Raw genomic sequence first — 19,371 nt, forward strand, 5'->3', positions numbered from 1 at the left:
CCTTGCAGCCACCGGGAGCCAGTGGAGTGATTTCAGAGCCAGAGAGATGCAGTCCCTGGGCTTGAGGCCAAGGAAAGGTCTTGTGGTCCTATTTTGGATGAGTTGCACAGGGCGGAGGGTAGAGTTAGGTAGATTGAGAAAGAGGCTGTTGCAAAAATCAGGCCTGGAGAGAACCAGGGCTCTGGAGACGTCCATGATGTGTAGAGAGAAGGAGAGAGTGGAGTCGAAGATGACCCCAAGGTTTTTTTCCTCACAAAAGGGTGAAGGTACAGGGCCAAGGGAATGAGTGAGTATATCTTGTGTGAATGAGTGTGGTTATGTCAAGTGAATTATTGAATGCCTGGTTGAATTAGTGAGTAAATGTTGTGTGCATGATTGGATGTATGGGTGAATGAGTGAGCAACTGTTATGCAAATGATTGAATGCCTGGGTGAATATATGGATTGTGAATGTATGAATGCCTGGATGAATGAGCATGTTTCTGTTGTGTGAATGTCGGAATGCCTGGTTAAATGAGAGATTATATGTTATGTGAATGATTGAATGAGTGAGTATATGTTGTGTGAATGATTGAATACCTGGGTGAGTGAGTGTGTATATGTTGTATGAATTTTTGAATGCCTGGGTAAATGTGAAAGTGTATGTTGTGTGAATGACTGAATGCCTGGGTGAATGAGTGACTATGGGCTTCATTACTACCCAGGCGGCCACGGAATGAATGGTGCCGGTAAGGGACAGGTACCGTTCATTCCGGGACGCCCTATTATGAGGTCTGCAGTGGGACCAGCTAAGGAACGCCTGGTCAGACCAGGCGTCCTTAGCGGGACCCGCTAGCAGACCAGGATGCTAACAACGGGCCTGTCATTAACGGCCCTGTTGTTAGCATCCTCCCCATTCCCATTGAGCCCTATGGGGGCTGAAATGGGAATCGGGATGTACCGGGTCCAGGTCCTGCGAAAGAGATTTACCAGGCCCTCCAAGGTCAGAATGGCCCGGTAAATCCCCTTTTGCGTGACCTGGACCTGGTACCCGGTATGGGGTAGCCATGCCGCTAAAGGTGGCATGGCTACCTCCATACTAGTAATGAGGCCCTATATGTTGTGTGTATGATTGAATGCCTCGTTTAGCGAGTGAGTGCATTTTGTGCGAATGATCGGATGATTGAGTATATGTTGTGTGAATGTCTCAATGCCTGGGTGATTGAAAGATTGTATGTTGTGTGAATGATTTAATGAGTGAGTATATGTTGTGTGAATGATTGAATGCCTTGGTGAATGAGAGGGTATATGTTATGTGAATGTATGAATACCTGGGTGAATGAGTTAGTGTGTGTTGTGTGAATGATTGGATGAGTGAGTATATGTTGTGTGAATCTATGAATGTGCAGGTGAATGATAGAGTGCATGTTGTGTGAATGATTGAATGTCTGGGTGAATGAGGGAGTGTATATTCTGTGAATGTATGAATACCTGGGAGAATGAGAGAGTGTGTGTTGTATGAATGTATGAATATTTGGGTGAATGAGAGTGCATGTTGTATGAGTGTATTAATTCTTGAGTGACTGAGAAAATATATGGTGTGCGAATGATTTAATTCCTGGGCAAATGAGTGATTATACATTGTGGTAATGATTGAATGCCTGAGTGAATGAGACAGTATATTTTGTGTGAAAGTATGAATACCTGAGTGAATGAGTGTGTATATGTCATGTGAATGATTGAATGCCTGGGTGAATGAGCGAGTAGATGTTCTCTTAATGTATGAATGCCTGGGTGAATGAGAGAGTATATGTTGGGTGAATGATTGAATGAGTGAGTACATGTTATGCAAATGATTGAATACCTGTGTGCATGAGTTTATGTTGTGTGAATGATTGAATCTGGTTTAATGAATAAGTGTATGTTGTGTAAATGATTGGATGAGTGGGTATAAGTTGTGCGAGGGTATGAATGCCTGGGTGAATGAAAAATTGTTTGTTGTGTGAATGATTGAATGAGTGAGTATATGTTGTGTGAATGATTGAATGCCTCAATGAATGAGAGGGTATATGTTGTGAGAATGTATGAATGAATGGGTGAATGATAGAGTGTATGTTGTGTGAATGATTGAATGCCTGGGTGAATGAAAGAGTATATGTTGTGTCAATGTATGAATGTGCGGGTGAATGAGAGTGGATATGTTGTGCGTATGATTGAATGTCTGAGAGGATGAGTTAGTGTAAGTTGTGTAAATGTATGAATGCCTTGGTGAATGAGAGAGTGTATGTTGTATGGATGTATGGATGCCTGAGTGAATGAGAGAGTGTATGTTGTGTGAATGTATGAATGTGCAGGTGAATGATAGAGTATAAATTGTGTGAATGATTAAATATGGCTGTGGGTGACGGAGTGCTGTAAGATACGGCGTTCGATCGCCGTGGTGCTGGAAGGCAAGCGCAACCCTGGACGTCCCCGGGCCGCACAAGGGTGAAAATGGTGTTTAGAATTGGACGTGGAAAGGAAAAAATTGTTGAATAACAATGCCCATGGACATCCCCTCTCGCCAGTAACACGGTCTGAAAAGGGGGTGGGCCTCATCACTGTTGGGCCCAAGACAAAGGAAAAGGGCCGGGAAAGCGGCAGATGACCGTCCTAGGACCCGGGCTCACAAAAAAAGGGTGGAAAACAAAAGTCACAAGCAGCTGAATGACATTATGGAAGGATAATCTCGCCCATAGTTTCAAGGCAGCTGGTTCTGGCAGTGTGGGTCTCAAGAAGCCCAAATACAACAGGCTATCGGGAAAGGAAAGAAGGGAGTGCATTGGTTCACTCTGTGGTTTGGTGGTCCCAACTGGACAAGCGGTTGGAAGGTTCTCCTCTGGACAGTGCTATTGGGCCCGAGTGCCCAGTGTTCTGGGAGGGATCAGGGGTCAATAACATTTCCAGCAGTGCCCACTCCCGCCCCAGACTTCCCAAGGAAGGTAGTGGCTCCGCAAGTAGTGCTTGTGCACCTTCAAAAGACTTTCACAGGGGAGGGGTCAAGCCACCTGAGGCCCTTTGACTGGGAACACACCCCCAGACTCGCTAGCAGTGGTCACCTCCTGCACCCGTCCAGAGCCCATCATGTCGGATGACGAAGGGACATGTTGAGGTCAGCTCGCACCAATACCTCATTTTGTTGTCCTGGGTGCGCCTGCCAGTCTGGGACCCCCGTGGACAGCCTGGGTAGAGAACTTCGAGTTGTACTTTGAGGTGGTGAAGATCAAGGACACTGCCAAGTGCCCAACACTCCTGTACTCCGCTGAACTGGCTGTTCAGAGGCTATTCAAGACATTAAGGCCCGCGGGTCAGTCCTATGGTGCAGCCATTGCGGCCCTGAATGAGTACTTCCGACCCATGGTCAACAGGGACTACGAACGGTTCAGGCTGAGGTGCATGAGGCAAGAAGAAGGGGAGAGCCTTGGTGCATTCCATGGGAAGCTGCGCAGCATTACACTGTCCTGTGCCCTGGGTAATTTTGCGGAGGACGAGATAAGGGCGCAGATCATCTGCGGCTGCAGTTCCTCAAAGCTGCGCAAGCAAGTCCTGAGGGACCCATCGCTAACCCTCGAACGGATCCTAGACCTTGGCCGGGCCCAGGAGCTAGCAGAGGTGCGGGCATCTGTCATGGACTCATCCAGACAACACCTCAAGTTGGAGGCCCCCATGCAGCGGGTCAAGCTGGAGGAGGTGTCAGCCGTCAGCAAGTGGCAAGGAGGAAAGCCGATGAGGAGGGGAGACTGGCCAAGGAGAGACCCCAATGCCACAATATGCTATCAATGCATCTGGATCTTCCACACCCGCAGGACTGCCCTGCGAGAGGACACATCTATGGAAGGTGCGGGAGAGTGTATCACTTCGCAAGGGTGTGCCCTGCCCTGACTCCAGCCAGCATGCTGGGGATATCGGGGGGGGAGTGTGTCGAAGGGAAGAAAGACCCCCAGAGTGGTGGAAAATCCAAGGAGAACACAATATGATGTGGGAGAGGAGGAAGATGTAGAAAATGTATTATTCTTATCCTGCAGCAGCGCCACTGGCTAGTTCGATCCCAGAATCCTCTGAGCTCAAACAGCCCGCTGTCGGGCCCCATGGTGTGTGGACTGGGACACACCTGTTTGGTTACAGTGCTAAAAGTTTAAGTTCGTGAGAAGTTGTTAGGTGGTGCTCGGACTGGAATGCACCCAATGTTTGCAGTGATGATGTAGGGGCACAATGGGTGCGCGGAATTGAATGCCCCAAGTTAGACCCACAGAGGGTCGCCGTTTTGCAGTGGGGGGGTGATTTTTCTTTGTTATAATAAAGGAGGGATGTTGTGTGTTGGTCTAGTGTTTCCCTGCGAGAGAGCGTCATGGCTACGTCATGACGCCTCTCTAATAAAAGGGGCTCTGCTGTCACGCAGACGGCAGTGCAGCAGAGCCCCAGGAAGCGGCAACTCGTGTCTGTGTCAATATTGTGTGTCTCCCTGCCGCGTGGTCGCGTCCTGTGCTGGCAGCCTTGCCTGGGTGCCCCCAGTGTATCAGCTACTTCTGCTGGGGCACCCCCCCCCAGCCTGAAGGTAACCGTTCCGGTGATCCGGACGGTGCAGGGTGAACCATGCCCACGACCAGCCATATGATCGTGGCCCCTGGGTGCTGTGTCCAGTGCCCCAATATTATCTGTGGCCTGACCCTGGTGACCAGAGGCGGGCCACCACACCCGGTTGTATGGTATGGGATAGCAGCTGGGAACTGGATGGTCACGAGTAACTGGATGAGGTGCGAACTGAGTGGGAATATTTGAAATACTTATGTAATAGCAACCCTGTTGCTCAAAAGCTGCTTGTGGCACTGCCTTTCATCTTCCCACGGGCTTCCATGGAATCGGTCCAATGGAAAGTCGTGGGAGGAAAGATCAGAGAGCAGGCGCCCGGGAGAGAGGTCAAGTTAAGGTCCAGAATGTTTATTCAGATTGTGTTTATGTTCAGCCCTCAGACAGTTCAAATGTAAAGTATGTCACATACATATGAGTGCATCAGCAAATGTGGTATAAAGCAACATGGCTCACAAAGATTGATGAAAGAGCTGGCCTCTTGGCCCTTGTTTTTCTGGCATATGCTCCATTGCAACCAGTGTTGCTGCGTGAATAATCCTCACGCATGTTCTCCGCAATGCCTGGCCTTTTGGAGCTTGTCTACAACACTGCGTGGTTCACAATCCCAGCAATCCTGGCACAGGGATTCCGATCCACAGAGCAAATAATGATTGTGATCGACAATGCGTTGTTGCAATAACTCGATAGGGATACCGATCCATACAGCAAATGATGATTGTGATCGACAATGCGTTGTTGCAATAACTCGATAGGGATTCCGATCCACACAGCAAATGATGATTGTGATCGACAATGCGTTGTTGCAATAGCTCGATAGAAGGCCTTCAGCATTTAGTACTGTCCTGCAATAACGGACAAGAGGACTAAAACATTGGGCAAATGTGCATACTTGCCAACCCTACAGATTTAGGCAGTAGGTTACTGCTTTTTATGCAGTCCTACCACCTACAGATTTGGGTGACAGATCCTACTGCTTTTTACAGTGGCAGGTAATTTATGTGACTCTAAGGCAGGCTGCAGGACAAACCATGCAACGCATTAATTAGTCTGTCTGCACAGTGGGCTGGTAGGTGATTACTTTGACTGGGCTCAGGCCAATCCACTGACCTGACAGCTATGTGACTCTCTCCTGCACTCTTGCCAGTACAACCCTTAGGTGAACCACCAGTGAAGGCAAGTGGCAGAGCGTAGCACCATCTCAGAGCATCTGCCTATCAGACTGATGGAGGAATCAGTCTCCATGTCATTCAGTATTACTTACACTGCAGGAATACATATGCATTGCCCGGGCTGCTGCTACAGAGCAGTGGCAAATGCTGCCTACCAGCTCTGTGTGAGTATTTTTTGTGAAGTTAGGTAATTGAATTTGGTGTTAAGCATAGCTCTCAAATCACCCGTTTTTGGCGGGTATCACCCGCCTGGGAAGCAGATGAATCACGGCCAAGTCCCTCATACACCCATTCACTTCTACGGGCCTCTCACCCGCCAAAAAGAAAATCGGGTGTTTTCACCCACCTTAGTGACAAAAAAGGTTGGGGGCTATGTGTTAACATACCATTCAGAATTATACATTTTTAACATTTAAACATCTTTCCATGTTGTGCTGTTTGATGGGTTGTGTATTTTAGAATGCTTCAATGGTGCCAATAATGTATGTTTTGTATTTTCCTTTGATGTCATTGTAATACGAATTATTATTTTTGAATCTTATCCTGAAAAAACCTACATCTTTTTGGTCACAGAACGTTGGCAAGTATGAATGTGTTGCAGAACAACCGTCTGTATCGGATGAGGAATGGTGGTACACGCTGATACAGGGCGGTCGAGTTTCCTTAACTTTAGCACTCACTATTGTTCTAAAGGACATTTTTATACTGATTGGCCCATCCTGACCTCGAAAAGATCGCTTGATTGACTGAGGGTCCGTTGTTTATTTATTTATGATGTTGTTCGCTTTTTGTTCCTTTAATGTGGCTAATTACGGAACGTTTCTTAGCTTTTGTATGAAATGGTGAAAGATTGTGTTTTTTAAGCCAAGCATAAATAAATAAATAGAAAAATGCGTGATCTCCCTGTGCCTGAAAAAACAGGCACAAGCCATAAAAGCCAAACCAATCTAACGAGGACTGGTGGGCGCACACGTCGCACGTCCTTCCCCTTATCGCGGCACGGGCGTAGTGCATTGCTTTGCGGCAGAGAGCTTGGTGACACTCTCTGTGGCAACAGTAAACTCTACAGTGGTAATTCATGGATGCTTGGCGCCGAAAAAAACGCGATTTGTGCGCCAGAATGGCGCACAAATCCCGTTTTTTTCGGCGCCAAGAATCCATGAATCAGGTCTGTAAATGGGTTCCAAAGACACCATACTCCATATGTCCCAGGACACTAACATTTCTTTTGGTCAAAGGCATTATGTGTTCATGTAACAGTGCAATCACTCACCATTGATCCTCATCAGCCTGCTGAGCGGGTTATGGTAACGTCAAATAGTCTGACTTACATATATTAAGGGCCATTTCCGGTTTGATAAAAATGAAGGCGAAAGGGGCAGTAAACTTGTGTCTCCCTTAAAATGGAAATGCTGGATGTTCTTCACCTTGTAAGGTGTTGTTGGGGGGCAGGGCAGACTTTATGTGTCTGCCTGCTTTTCCCACTCTACCTACAAATGCAGCTGCATTATGCCAGCATGTATTTTCTGACGATAATTCAATGGATTTCTACGGAATCCGTCTGAAAGTGCCACCTAGCGAAATCAGGGAGATTCCATATGAATCCATTGTCAATGCTTCCTACAGTCTTGAATTACAGGAAGCACTGACAGTGTTCGGCCACATTGTGGAAAAGTGGCCTATAGGTGATTCATCCGTTTTATTCTTCATGTTTGCACTATATGGTGGAAACGTAAACAATTGCACAGAAAGAGAGGAAACGTTATCAACTTAAGAGCAAATGGGACTTGGGAGTGGTCTCCTTAATGAAATTTAGGTTTCAAGCGGAGATGGCTCCCACTTACACCCAGATATGTCTCAGGTGGGTGGGAAAGGTCCAGTTTATATGGCCTTTTTGGACTTTAAAGCTGCTTTTGATTGCGCAGTGCAACAGAATCTTTGTAATAATGGTGGTGAATAAATCACTTGTGCACATGTTCTGCTCTTAACACATGGAAAATAGGGCTGAAGTAAGGTATTTATTTGAATGTATCGATTTTTATTTATTGGTGATTTGCAAGACACCAAAAGCGAGCACACTCACATGTTGGCGTCCAAGAAATCATGGGGGTTGGGGGTGCGGGGGGGGGTAAGGAGAGAAGGATCTGATCCTGCAGAATCTTTAAACATTCCAAATCCGATAAGGACTGAGCAGAGAGGGGCGATGATGGGTGGATGGAGGTCTGACCATTAAGTGCAACTAATACACATTCTGCACTCTCAGGCTATCTCCTCTTAGCTCCTCTACTTTCACCCCTCCTCACTTCACTACACTCAGCCCACCTTACTCCACTTCTCTCACCTCTTCACTCTACTACTCTCATCACAACCCAATGCACTCTCTCTCACGATTCTCACACTCCCTCCTCACTTCTCTTCTGCACCCTTCTCTGGCACCCAACTCCACCACCACTCTCTACTATCCTTACTTTCTCCCAGCACCCCTCCTTCTCACTCTACCTACTACGCACACTCCCCTAGTTCTCTCACTACTAACCTTACTCTCACAAACACTCACTCACTAACCCAACCACTTGTGTTCTTCCTATCAATAGCACACCTGTGCTCCACACCAATTTTCTCTGCAACTTCTAGAACTCCGTTCCACCGTTAGTCCTCGCTCCAATCTCTCGGTCCACGTTCACGACCGCCTGAACTCACCAGTATAAAACACACGCTTCCTTTCATTTGCTTTCCTATTACACTGTGTGCCGCCCGCTTCTAATATCCCCGCATTGCATTGGTTCCAGCGCTCACCTAACTCTGTAGTCCAATCCATACCTGCCTTAGCCGCAGGGGCTTGGTTACACACGTGAAAGGCTTTAAAAAGCACTCTGACCTCCTCCCCTTGTCCAGCACAGATGTGTAAGAGTCTCTGTTGGCTTCTCTGGCATGCTGTGGGCCTCGAGATTCGTTTATTCTTTGATGCAGTGATTTTCTTGTCTTTCTGAAGCTCTCGGTGCTGTCTGTGCGTGATGGCTGTTTGCCTTTATGAAGCCCCGGGTACTGTCTGTCTGTGATGGCTGTTTGCCTTTCTGAAGCCCCAGGTAATGTCTGTCTGCAATGGCTGCTTGTCTTTCTGAAGCTTCCGGTGCTTTCTGTACGTGATGGCTGCTTTTCTTTCTGAAGCTTCCGGTGCTGTCTGTGCGTGATGGCTGTTTGCCTTTCTGAAGCCGTGGGTACTGTCTGTCTGTGATGGCTCTTTGCTTTTCTGAAGCCCCGGGTACTGTCTGTCTGTGATGGCTGTTTGCCTTTCTGAAGCCCCAGGTAATGTCTGTCTGCAATGGCTGCTTGTCTTTCTGAAGCTTCCGGTGCTGTCTGTCTGTGATGGCTGTTTGCCTTTCTGAAGCCCTCGGTGCTGTCTGTACGTGATGGCTGCTTTTCTTTCTGAAGCTTCCGGTGCTGTCTGTGCGTGATGGCTGTTTGCCTTTCTGAAGCCGTGGGTACTGTCTGTCTGTGATGGCTCTTTGCTTTTCTGAAGCCCCGGGTACTGTCTGTCTGTGATGGCTGTTTGCCTTTCTGAAGCCCCGGGTACTGTCTGTCTGTGATGGCTGTTTGCCTTTCTGAAGCTTCCTGTGCTGTCTGTGCGTGACGGCTGTTCTAAGTCTGTGTAAATTTGTCACATTTCTGGTTTTCCGCTCATTTCCTTCCAGTCCAGGTTTTCTTCATCGCTCCAAGTAGAATTCTGGGATTTTAAGTTCTGCAAGAGAAAAAAAGAGAACACTAGCCAAAAACAGTAGTGGACAGCATGGGGTAACGGAACGCTGCACCGATAATCACTATCATAGCATCCGTAGAGGGTTTAGGTGTTGGGCCCCCTTCTTGACATGGTCAAGTCCTTGATACTGTCACAATACTTTGTCCCAGTCTTGTATGGAAATCATTCCACGGCTCAAGCAATTACACACAGAGTATCCCTCTTTAGGATGGGAAAGCCGGTTCTTGGGGTTTCGTTGTGTACCCTCCGGTATTATTGAAGAAGCCTTGTTTCAAAGAATATTACTGCTATCAGAAACCATTACATTTGTACAATATTCAGTGATATTTTATGCTATTCACCTTGAATCCAAAATAAGCGGGCAAGAAGGCTGCATGAATGTTTAAGCGGCAACCAGCTGCCTTTGGTAATGCCCAAATCTGATCACAAATGGAGGATTTGTACGGGCATGGACATACCACCATTACTGATCACATATGCAGTAGTGAAATTGGGAAACGGGAAGCATCTTAGTATTTCATTTTGTTTTGTGCCCATTATGGTAAAACAACGTGTAGGTATATTGTTGAGTCAAGAAAAGGTGTGGAATTTAATGGCGGAGTCCAGCCCTTATTATAGTGATTGCACATTAATAAACCAGCGATTGTACTTGCACTGAAGAATTATCTTATAAGAGCATGTTCCATTTGTTTGAAGCAACGATACGAGGATTTTATTCGGACATAAAGCAATATTTTTTTTTTAAAATCTGAGGCTGGTCAGATAAGGTAGTGTGTAGGCTAGCTCATTCCTCCACGGCTATACACTGTATTTGTATGTTTGTCAATGAAAAGCTTTACTTGAAGGGGAAGCAGTTGTGGGGTTGATGAATACATGGCCTATCGCTCTTTGAAGCCACCCTGCCACCCTCATGGGAATCCCTTTGGTGTCCGCCGAATACAGCATGAAGCGTAAGATCGTCAGAGGAAAATAGCTCCCTTCCTTCCACCAGGATGCGTAGCAGTGGCCAGAGAGGACTACCCCAGAAGAAAGCTAAAGGGCAAAAGGAGCAGGAAGGAAAATACGGAGAAGGAATCAGGTGCGGGTTCAGCAGAGGCACAGGGGAAGGAAAGACAGCAACATCCTAGAAGCTAGCTTCAAGAATGCAAGCTAATCATGCAGTAGCCACGTGCATTAATGATGTTGCCATCCCTATTATTTGGTCTACCTTCGCACTACTAGCATGGGTGGTGCCATCTTGTAAAAGACTAGACCATGCAGTGGGAAACGCAGCAGAACGTTATATCTCAACTTCGGCAACCAAACTAGCCCTAAAGCTCCGTAGGCCTTGGGAGCATTGGAATCTAGTGTTCATACCATCATGCTTTCTCCTATTAGCCGCAGCACTTGGTTTGCTAGAATGTATCTGGTGGAAGTCATGAAGCAATAGGGGCAATCGAGTTTGAGAGTCAGGCTTCGAGGTTCAGTTGCAGGGGGCATACCCCTTTCAGTTGGCCAGATACTGAAGCGAAAGTGAATCACTTATCAGTGCTACACCATATTTTGGTAGACCATGTTTCACCGCTGGAGTTGGAGGACCATTCAGAATGGTACCTTCTTAGCAGGGACAAGTTGAAAACAGGGTGGATTTGTTTCCACAATGGGGGTAGGCGTAGTAGAAATACCACTTGGTTGATTATCCTTGTGATGGCGAATGGTCTGGAAATCTTGGGAGGAAGCTTGGAGGGAACAAGGTGCTCCAGTAGGGGATGTGTGAGGCTAGCCATACTCGATCTCCTGACTCCTTGGTCCTGGTCTTCTTTTCAGATTAGCCTAGTCCTTGGCACGTTTTTGTGTCTTCCATGGAATACTTACAGCAGCATATTGGCTTTTTCGCAACCTGTTCAACAGTTCATCCAGCGTAGATGTGGTGGAGGTAGTGAGTCGTATAATTGTGAAAAGCTGGACAATTATACCCTGTGAAGATAAAGAGAGCAGACTTTGCCCCGTGACCATATGCACTGTGTTGTTCTATGAAAATGTGGGAGTGGGTAATAGCGACAACCAATTGAAGCAGTCATGAAACAACAAAGGTATTGTTCCTAGGATTGATTTGTTTTTTCTGTAAATCCATTGCTCTGGGGATGCAAACCTAGCTTGTGTTATCTCTACAGCCCTGTACAGACTAATTAAGGACCTGGAACTGCATTGTGGGCTCCAAACAGATGATGGGGTTGGCAAGGTCATAGAGGCGGTTCATCTCTTGACAGAAAGATTTGGGCTGTTGGATTTGCTTGAGTAGTGTGACATGAGCCATTCATGTAAAGTCATCAGTGGTGACCATGATGATAGTGTGTCCTTGAAGGAGATAAGCCATCAATAAAGTCAGTAGATATCACACTTCATTGTTGGCACAGCAGTTGTGGCTGTTGCAGCAGTCCAGCAGGGACAGTTCTAGGTGTCTCATCTTGATTACAGAAGGAGCACATCAAAACATACTCATAGACATCAGCTGTTAAGGAGAGCCACCAGAAATTATGGCATATTAATTCCTTCTCAGCCGCAGGTTCCTGATTGTCCACAGCACGTGAGTCATGACACCAAGAAAGTACTTCTTGTAGGGACAAAAAGAAGATTTCCTTTGAACTACAAGCCTTGTTATTTGTCCAATTTTCATGATACACAATGTATCTGTGTAGAGGCACAGACCTCTTGCACTTGTTGCAGGAAGGAGGAGGCTGAACACACAATTATCTTGTTGTAATAAAGTAATTCCGGACATACTGCATCTTTGACAGGAGGAAGATTGATGCTGGAGGGATTACCTACAGTGACATTTTTGACTTCCACATATATATGTGAGAAAAAAGTAAATCTGTGCTAAAACATATGCCCACCGCGCTGGTTGGCTGTTCCTACATTCGGAATATTGCAGAACTTGGAGGTTCTTGTGATCAGTTTGAGATTCGACCGGGAATCGTGCCCCACAGATGATGTCTCCACTGTATTCCTGAGAGACACAATGTCCTTTGCTTGGACAGAATAATTATGTTCACTGAAGGATAACAACTTTAAAAAATAGGCAATCAGATGTTTGAGCTGGTCTACTTTAAGGTGCAGGAGTACTGCACATAAAACTCTATCTGTAGCATCGGTTTCCATTAAAAAAGTGTAGTGGTATATGGTTGGCAGAGCATGGGGGCTTCCATAAAGGCCTTTTTCTGATGTAAGAAGGCTTGAAGCGCTTGACCCATCCATTGAAATGTTTTTTTCTTCCTTTTTGAGATGCTCAGTAATGGGTGTAGTTTTGCTAGTAAAATGAGGGATAAACGTTCAATAGAAATCTGCCAGTCCCAGAAACTGTTGTCCTTCCCTAACAGAGGTGGGCTGGGGCCATGGCTACACCCTGACTTGGGGGCGCATCAAAAAAACATTTCTCTAGCTGAATGCAGCATTAAGCAGAGCATCTTACAGAAGAAGAGGTCCTTTCCCTCCACCCAGATGGGTACCAGCAGCCAGAGAGGATCATCCCAGACTTTGGCTGAAGCGCAAGAGGGGAAACGGGGGAAACGAAATTCAGAGAAGGAATCAGGAGCAACGGAGTCACAGCAACCAGAGGAAGTAGAGACAGAAAGAGCCTAGAACTAAAGGATGCCAGCATCCCTGTTGTTCAATCTTCATGTGTGCTATCAGAGCAGTTGGTAAAGTCTTTACTGCTCAGTAGGAAATTTGGCAAAACCAGCAGCATAGGCTTCAGGAACGTTGGAATCTGGTATTCGTAGCAATATCACTCAATACAAGATAAGAGAAACGTGTATGAAATGATAAAATAATCATGAATGTTAAAAAATATAAAGTAACTTGCTGACCAATAAGTGTAAATACGCAGTAACGCAAGGTAGAAAAGATACATAGAAGCTTGCAATAGAGGAATATATAACGTGGCAAGGATGGCCATTATTGGAAAATGGATGTCGGCTCATGTAAATATTCAATTCAACTACCTCAGAAGCCGATCAGGGTTGCAGAGTCAGTAGATGCTGGAAGAACAGCTTTATGTGCAAAGCAAAGAGGAGTCAATGTTGGCTTGAGATCAAGTATGCTATGTTTAAAGAATAGCTGCAAAGCACGAAGGGAGACAGATGGATAAGCCATTGATGAGACATATTTCTCTTAGCTTAAAAGAGAAGAAAATATTTGCAAGAGCCAAGAATTGGACAATTAAAGGTGTATAAAGTCTATACAAGGCAGAGTGAGCAAGTCTCAAGAGGCAAAGAGGAGCAACGACACCCAGTAAGATTAAAATAAAAACCAGTAAATAAGAAGCTGAAATTGGCACATTCATGGTCTCTTCACATGTGACTAAGAAGTCGAAAACAAGGGCTATTCATTAAGCAGCGGATGAAGATAGTGTAGGTGTGGTCTTTAGCCCCCCTATCCCCCTTATGGTAGACATGCACATATTTTTCAAGAAACTCACCAACTTTTTTATATTTCAGATGGACAGGGAGCATCTGCATGACAAGTAATCCAAGGCAACTGAGCCTACACGCAAGGAGAAAGGCCCCCATTTTACAAAAAAGGATTTTAAGGGGGCCCAGTCGGATGTCCATTTATAATATCATTAAAAAAATAAGAAATTATTCTCTGTATGAACTCCCCCATCCTTGTGTCACCCAGAACAGCAAATGTCCGCTCGACTGACTATTTTATTCAAATCAAAAGATTGAGGGTTCGAGTACTCCTTGGTCACAAAACAATGCATCCTAAAGCATGCCCTGTGAACTAAAGTCCCCTGAACCTGCTTCAAAGCAGCTAAAAGATGGAAAAAATGGAGAAAAAGAAATAATAAATGAACCACTGAAAGGTCCATGGACTTGTAATAAAAGAAGAACAGAAAATCGATTGGAAGTTGGGCAGATGAAAAATCAAGAAGATAACGATCAAAGAATAAACTTTGAGAAGCTGGTGAATGGGAAATAAGGCAGGGACAAAGGAAGTATTGTGGGGTGGGAGAAAAGAGAAAATAAAAACACATGAAAGTGTGTATACATAACAGTATGAAAAAATGAAAAATTAGCTGCTGTGTCCCCCTCAAGGAATATAAATGTAGTTTAACGATATTGCCTGATTCGAAGGTGGGCGAAATCCCTTGTTGTGAATGTAAAATAACATTTAATTGGGTAACAAGGGGGGGGAACAAGGTGGAACAAACAAAGTTACTATTTGGGGATGCATACATACATATAAGGAATAAAAGAGGGCAATAAATGCCACACCTTTGACAAAAAGGGTACATATACATTTGATTAGGAGAATACAATATGATTAGAGAAATTATTGGTTCTTTAGAAGTGTCTGTCATGATACCTTCCATGTTGGTGAGGAGTGTTGAGGGGGGTGACTGAGATAGGGCTGCATAGGTACAATGCATGCAGGGGAGGCTAAACACTAGGTATAAGGTTACGTAGTGAACGAAAATATATCGACCGGAGGGAGGAATGTTGAGGTGGTCTTTACCCCCCTACATGGAAGACAGGCAAATATGGTAAGTACTGATGTAGAGGTACAACTCTCTAATATCAATAAACAATTTGAACAATTTAAGGTCAACACTTTGACCAAGAAAACCAACAAGTTGAATAAAGATATCAAAGATTTCAAGACGGAAATCATATATCCCTACACGGCTGAAGGTTACATTGATTCCCTCAAGAAACAGGGTGGGGGGTCTCAATCTTCGCCCAGCGGTAGATGCAACAGAGTTAACTTTTCAGGATCAAGTAGCTCTGGATCCTCCAGTGGAGGCTCACAACAGAACTTCCCACCCTTCCAGGGATATCATTTTGGTCAACCTCAATATCAGGGCCCTTACCCACCACAGTTTCCTTTTTTAGGCAGAGGAGGACAAGGCGGAGGATGGGGCCCCCCACCCTGGAACGTACCCTATCAGGGGCAACGCAGATGTCCCAGGAGACGGAGGCGATAGCCCAAATCCCTGACAACAACCAGTTACCCATTTACAACTTGGGCAACTTTCATTTGACTCCATGTCAAATTTCTCTTTTAACAAAGGGCCTCTCGTTCGTCCCCGCTGGTGACACAGATTGGTACAGAACTGAAAATGAGTTACATCGATTTTTTCGGAACATAAGACTCCGGGTCTATTTTCAGGACCATACTGAACAAGAGATTGATCCCGACACGGGTTTACATCCGAAATCATCTTTTACACCCACAGATAGCCAAACACCTGATGATCTACGCACTTTTGAGAAATGCGTGCTCAAAGACATCAGAAAACTAAAAAGGATCAAACATACACCTCAGCAGAACCTAACTACAGGTGAGAGACAAGCTTTAAAAGACCTATCTAACAATAGAGACATGATAATCAAACCGGCTGACAAGGGTGCTGGCATTGTCCTCATGACAATTGACCAATATATCGACATGATCATGACTTTACTGAATGACAGAGCCAGTTATCAAACACTCAAGAAGGACCCATCTACAGATATGAAAACAGCAATTTCAGAAATGGTCTCCTATGCCCGGGATAGAGATTGGATTACAGATAAAGAATCTAATTTCCTGACCACATCTTCAAACCGCACACCTTGCCTGTACGCCCTCCCCAAAATTCATAAAAACATACACAATCCCCCGGGGAGACCCATAGTCTCAGGGTGCGGCTCTATTTTGGAACCATTAGGACAATTCATCGATCATTTTCTCAAACCTTTAAGCAACAAAACCAGATCATACCTCAGGGACACCATGCACACTATCCAGGTTTTTGAAAATTTGCCATTCAACAATTCCCAACAGATCTTGGTAACGATGGACATCAAGGCACTATATACGTCCATACCACAGGACAGAGCCATTGATTGTGCATATGAACATCTTATTCGTGAATATGCCCAACCAGGATCCTACCGAGTCTCTCCTGAATTCATTATTGAATTGCTGACCTTTGCCCTCAACAAAAATTTCTTTACTTTTGACAATCAGTTCTTCCTTCAAATCAAAGGTGCAGCCATGGGGGCCACCTTTGCTCCCAGTCTAGCCATTTTATTTATGGCCTCTTTTGAGGACAAATACATTTACAACCAGATTAACCAATGGGAGGCCAAAATCTCCCATTGCCATCGATATATAGATGACATCATCTTTATCTGGACAGGAGACATCATATCCCTCCAAAGTTTCTTAACATGGCTCAACTCTTGTGATAACAATATTCAATTCACAATGGAGCACAGCACAACATTGATACACTTCCTGGATCTCGAGATCTCATGCCTGTCAAATAAACTTGCTTGTAATCTTTTCAGAAAACCCACTGATCGCAATACCCTTCTGCACTATCAGAGTGATCACCCTCAACACATAAAGCAAAACCTTCCCTATGGTCAATTTCTGAGGATCCGACGGAACTGCACCCACCTTGAGGATTTTTATGCCAATGCAGACGCACTTGGCACCAGACTACGCTCACACGGTTACCCCACAAGATTGGTGAACACCGCTTCCAAAAGAGCAAGATTCATGAATAGAGACTCTTTGTTAACACCGAGGCAAGAGTCAGTCATACACACCAAGGAAAGACTCACTTGTGTGGTCACACACGGTCCCAACACCTTTGATTTTAAAAAAGTTATCAAAAAGTACTGGCCAATAGTGAGATTGCAACTGCTCGATGAACCCACACCTAGATTCGCCTTCAAGAGAGCGAAAAACATTAGGGAACATCTGGTCCACTCCTCTTTCTCCAGACCTCCACCACGTACCGGTCTTTGGGATTTATGCAAAACCACAGGTCACTACCCCTGTGGTTCTTGCTCAGTTTGCAGATTCACAAAGAAAATTCTTACATTCAACATTGGCACTCAACAATGGGCTTTGAACAACTTATCCAATTGTAAGAGCAATCAAGTAATCTACTGCATCGAATGCCCTACGGGGCAAAAATGGGAATGGGGAAGGGTAAATGGGAAATGGGGATTTACTGCCCCATTCACCTTGGAATGGGGCGGTAAATCCGCCATCCACCATGGTGTAAACATAGTTTACACCATGGTGGTAAGGGTACGACCCAGGCGGTAACTTACCGCCTGGGTCGTAATGAGGCCCAATGTCACAATCTGCTATCTCTGCCCCCTCCCTGGGGGGAGACTCATCGGAACTTTTCCCGAGACTTCCCTCTCTCCACATGGTGGTTTGTTTGTATGTGACTATGAGATATATCTACAGACTCGACCAAGATCGATGTCTGCCTCCTTGATTTATCCCTACTTTTGCATGCAAAGCAATTATGTACAGTTCCACCTCCATGTTTGATTTATTTTCACTTCTTTATTTATTCTGGTGATTCATTCCCCCTTTTCTTTCTTCCATTTTCCTTTTTTTCTTCTCTCCCCTTTCCACCCTTCCAGGGTCCTGCTAATTGTCGCCCTGATGAAGGCGGAGTACATTCTTTTCGCATGAAAAGTATTTTTTCACCAATTCTGTTCCGCCGAAACGCTTTCTTCTACCAGAGGGGAACAAAAGGTCCTTCACAGCAACATTTGTGGATCACCAGGACCTTGCTTGCTCATGTGGCATTATCCACTGATGGGACCATGTCATCCATGTCAAGCACCCACATTTCATGTTGTTTATCTATTCCCCCTGAAGCGTTGGCAGACCCCATCCCGACACACAATATTCTCAGCCTCGGGAATTGATTCTAAATACTAAAGAATATTGGTTATTTGCTCTATTTTCTTTCTATTTTGAATAGAGGTACAGTTGTACTCATCACTCTGTAGATACTTCTTTGCTTTCTGATTTAATCAAGCATCCCAGTGATAAATAACTGGGTTTTTTGTTTTTTGTCAATATTGAACATTGCTTTATCTCATTTCTGTATATGTTTTCTCTTTGATGCACTAATTCTCATTTTCTTTTTTGATTGTTTGAAAATTTCCCTCAATTCACAAATGGAAGATCTACATTTATGTTTTTGATTGTATGTGTCCTTCCAAGTTGGATTTTATTACATGTACTATTTTTTGATATAAAGTTTTTACATCAATCTTTCCAAATATCTGTTTATTGTTAAGGAGTGTTTCAGTACACATATGTGCATGCAAAGTTGATAGCCATCAAGATTATGTGGGTTGAGACCGGGTGAACATCTCTAATTCACTTATACTTCACACTGGCTAACCCACAACATACCAGTACCCTTGTTCTGTTGAGATTATATATTCCGCCCCCCACTGGTATGATAACCCCCGGGGCAGACCACTGTGCCCACAGAGTGGCCCCCATTCTGTACATATATAAAATATGATAAGTAGGGCCAATGTTTCACTCTTCTATTCAACATTAAAGGAATCAGTATCCTTGTCTGTTTAGATAATTTAGGTTGCCCTTTTTCAAGGTAAAAGTACATTAGAAAAAGGAGTCAAAGCCGTCACTTGTATGGGATAGCATAGGATATAAAAATGTGCTTACATTACACACAAACATACATAACACAGACACTAGGCTAGAATATGTTTAGATATGAAGGATAGTATGTTGGCAGATAATCCATTCTTTTATGAATACTCAGTTTAAACGGCTGCAAATCTTAGAATCCCACAAAGTGTTTGTAAAAAACAGAGAAACACAGAAATTAAGTGTCATGTGCAAAAATGGGAGTGTATTTGAACAGAAGCCAATATGAGGTGATTCAGCTGTTTAAATTGCAGGAATATACAGTTTCTAAACAATGGCATTGAAATATTCTCTATAAATATAATTTGGCAGCGGGTTAAAGGGAGATAAAAGCAGGACTACCCAATAAAAAGCCGGATAACTTATC

The 19,371-nt window shown here is 44.7% G+C and overlaps 1 protein-coding gene across 1 annotated transcript in view; it reads left to right on the forward strand.

Annotated features, from left to right (window-relative positions):
- Window positions 1-19,371, forward strand: part of MMP2 (matrix metallopeptidase 2) — a 388,440-nt gene that overhangs the window by 203,733 nt on the left and 165,336 nt on the right. The gene's annotated exons all lie outside the window — the stretch shown is intronic.

The sequence above is a fragment of the Ambystoma mexicanum genome, chromosome 1q (genome assembly GCF_040938575.1).
Source record: "Ambystoma mexicanum isolate Mex_15411 chromosome 1q, UKY_AmexF1_1, whole genome shotgun sequence".
NCBI lineage: Eukaryota > Metazoa > Chordata > Amphibia > Caudata > Ambystomatidae > Ambystoma > Ambystoma mexicanum.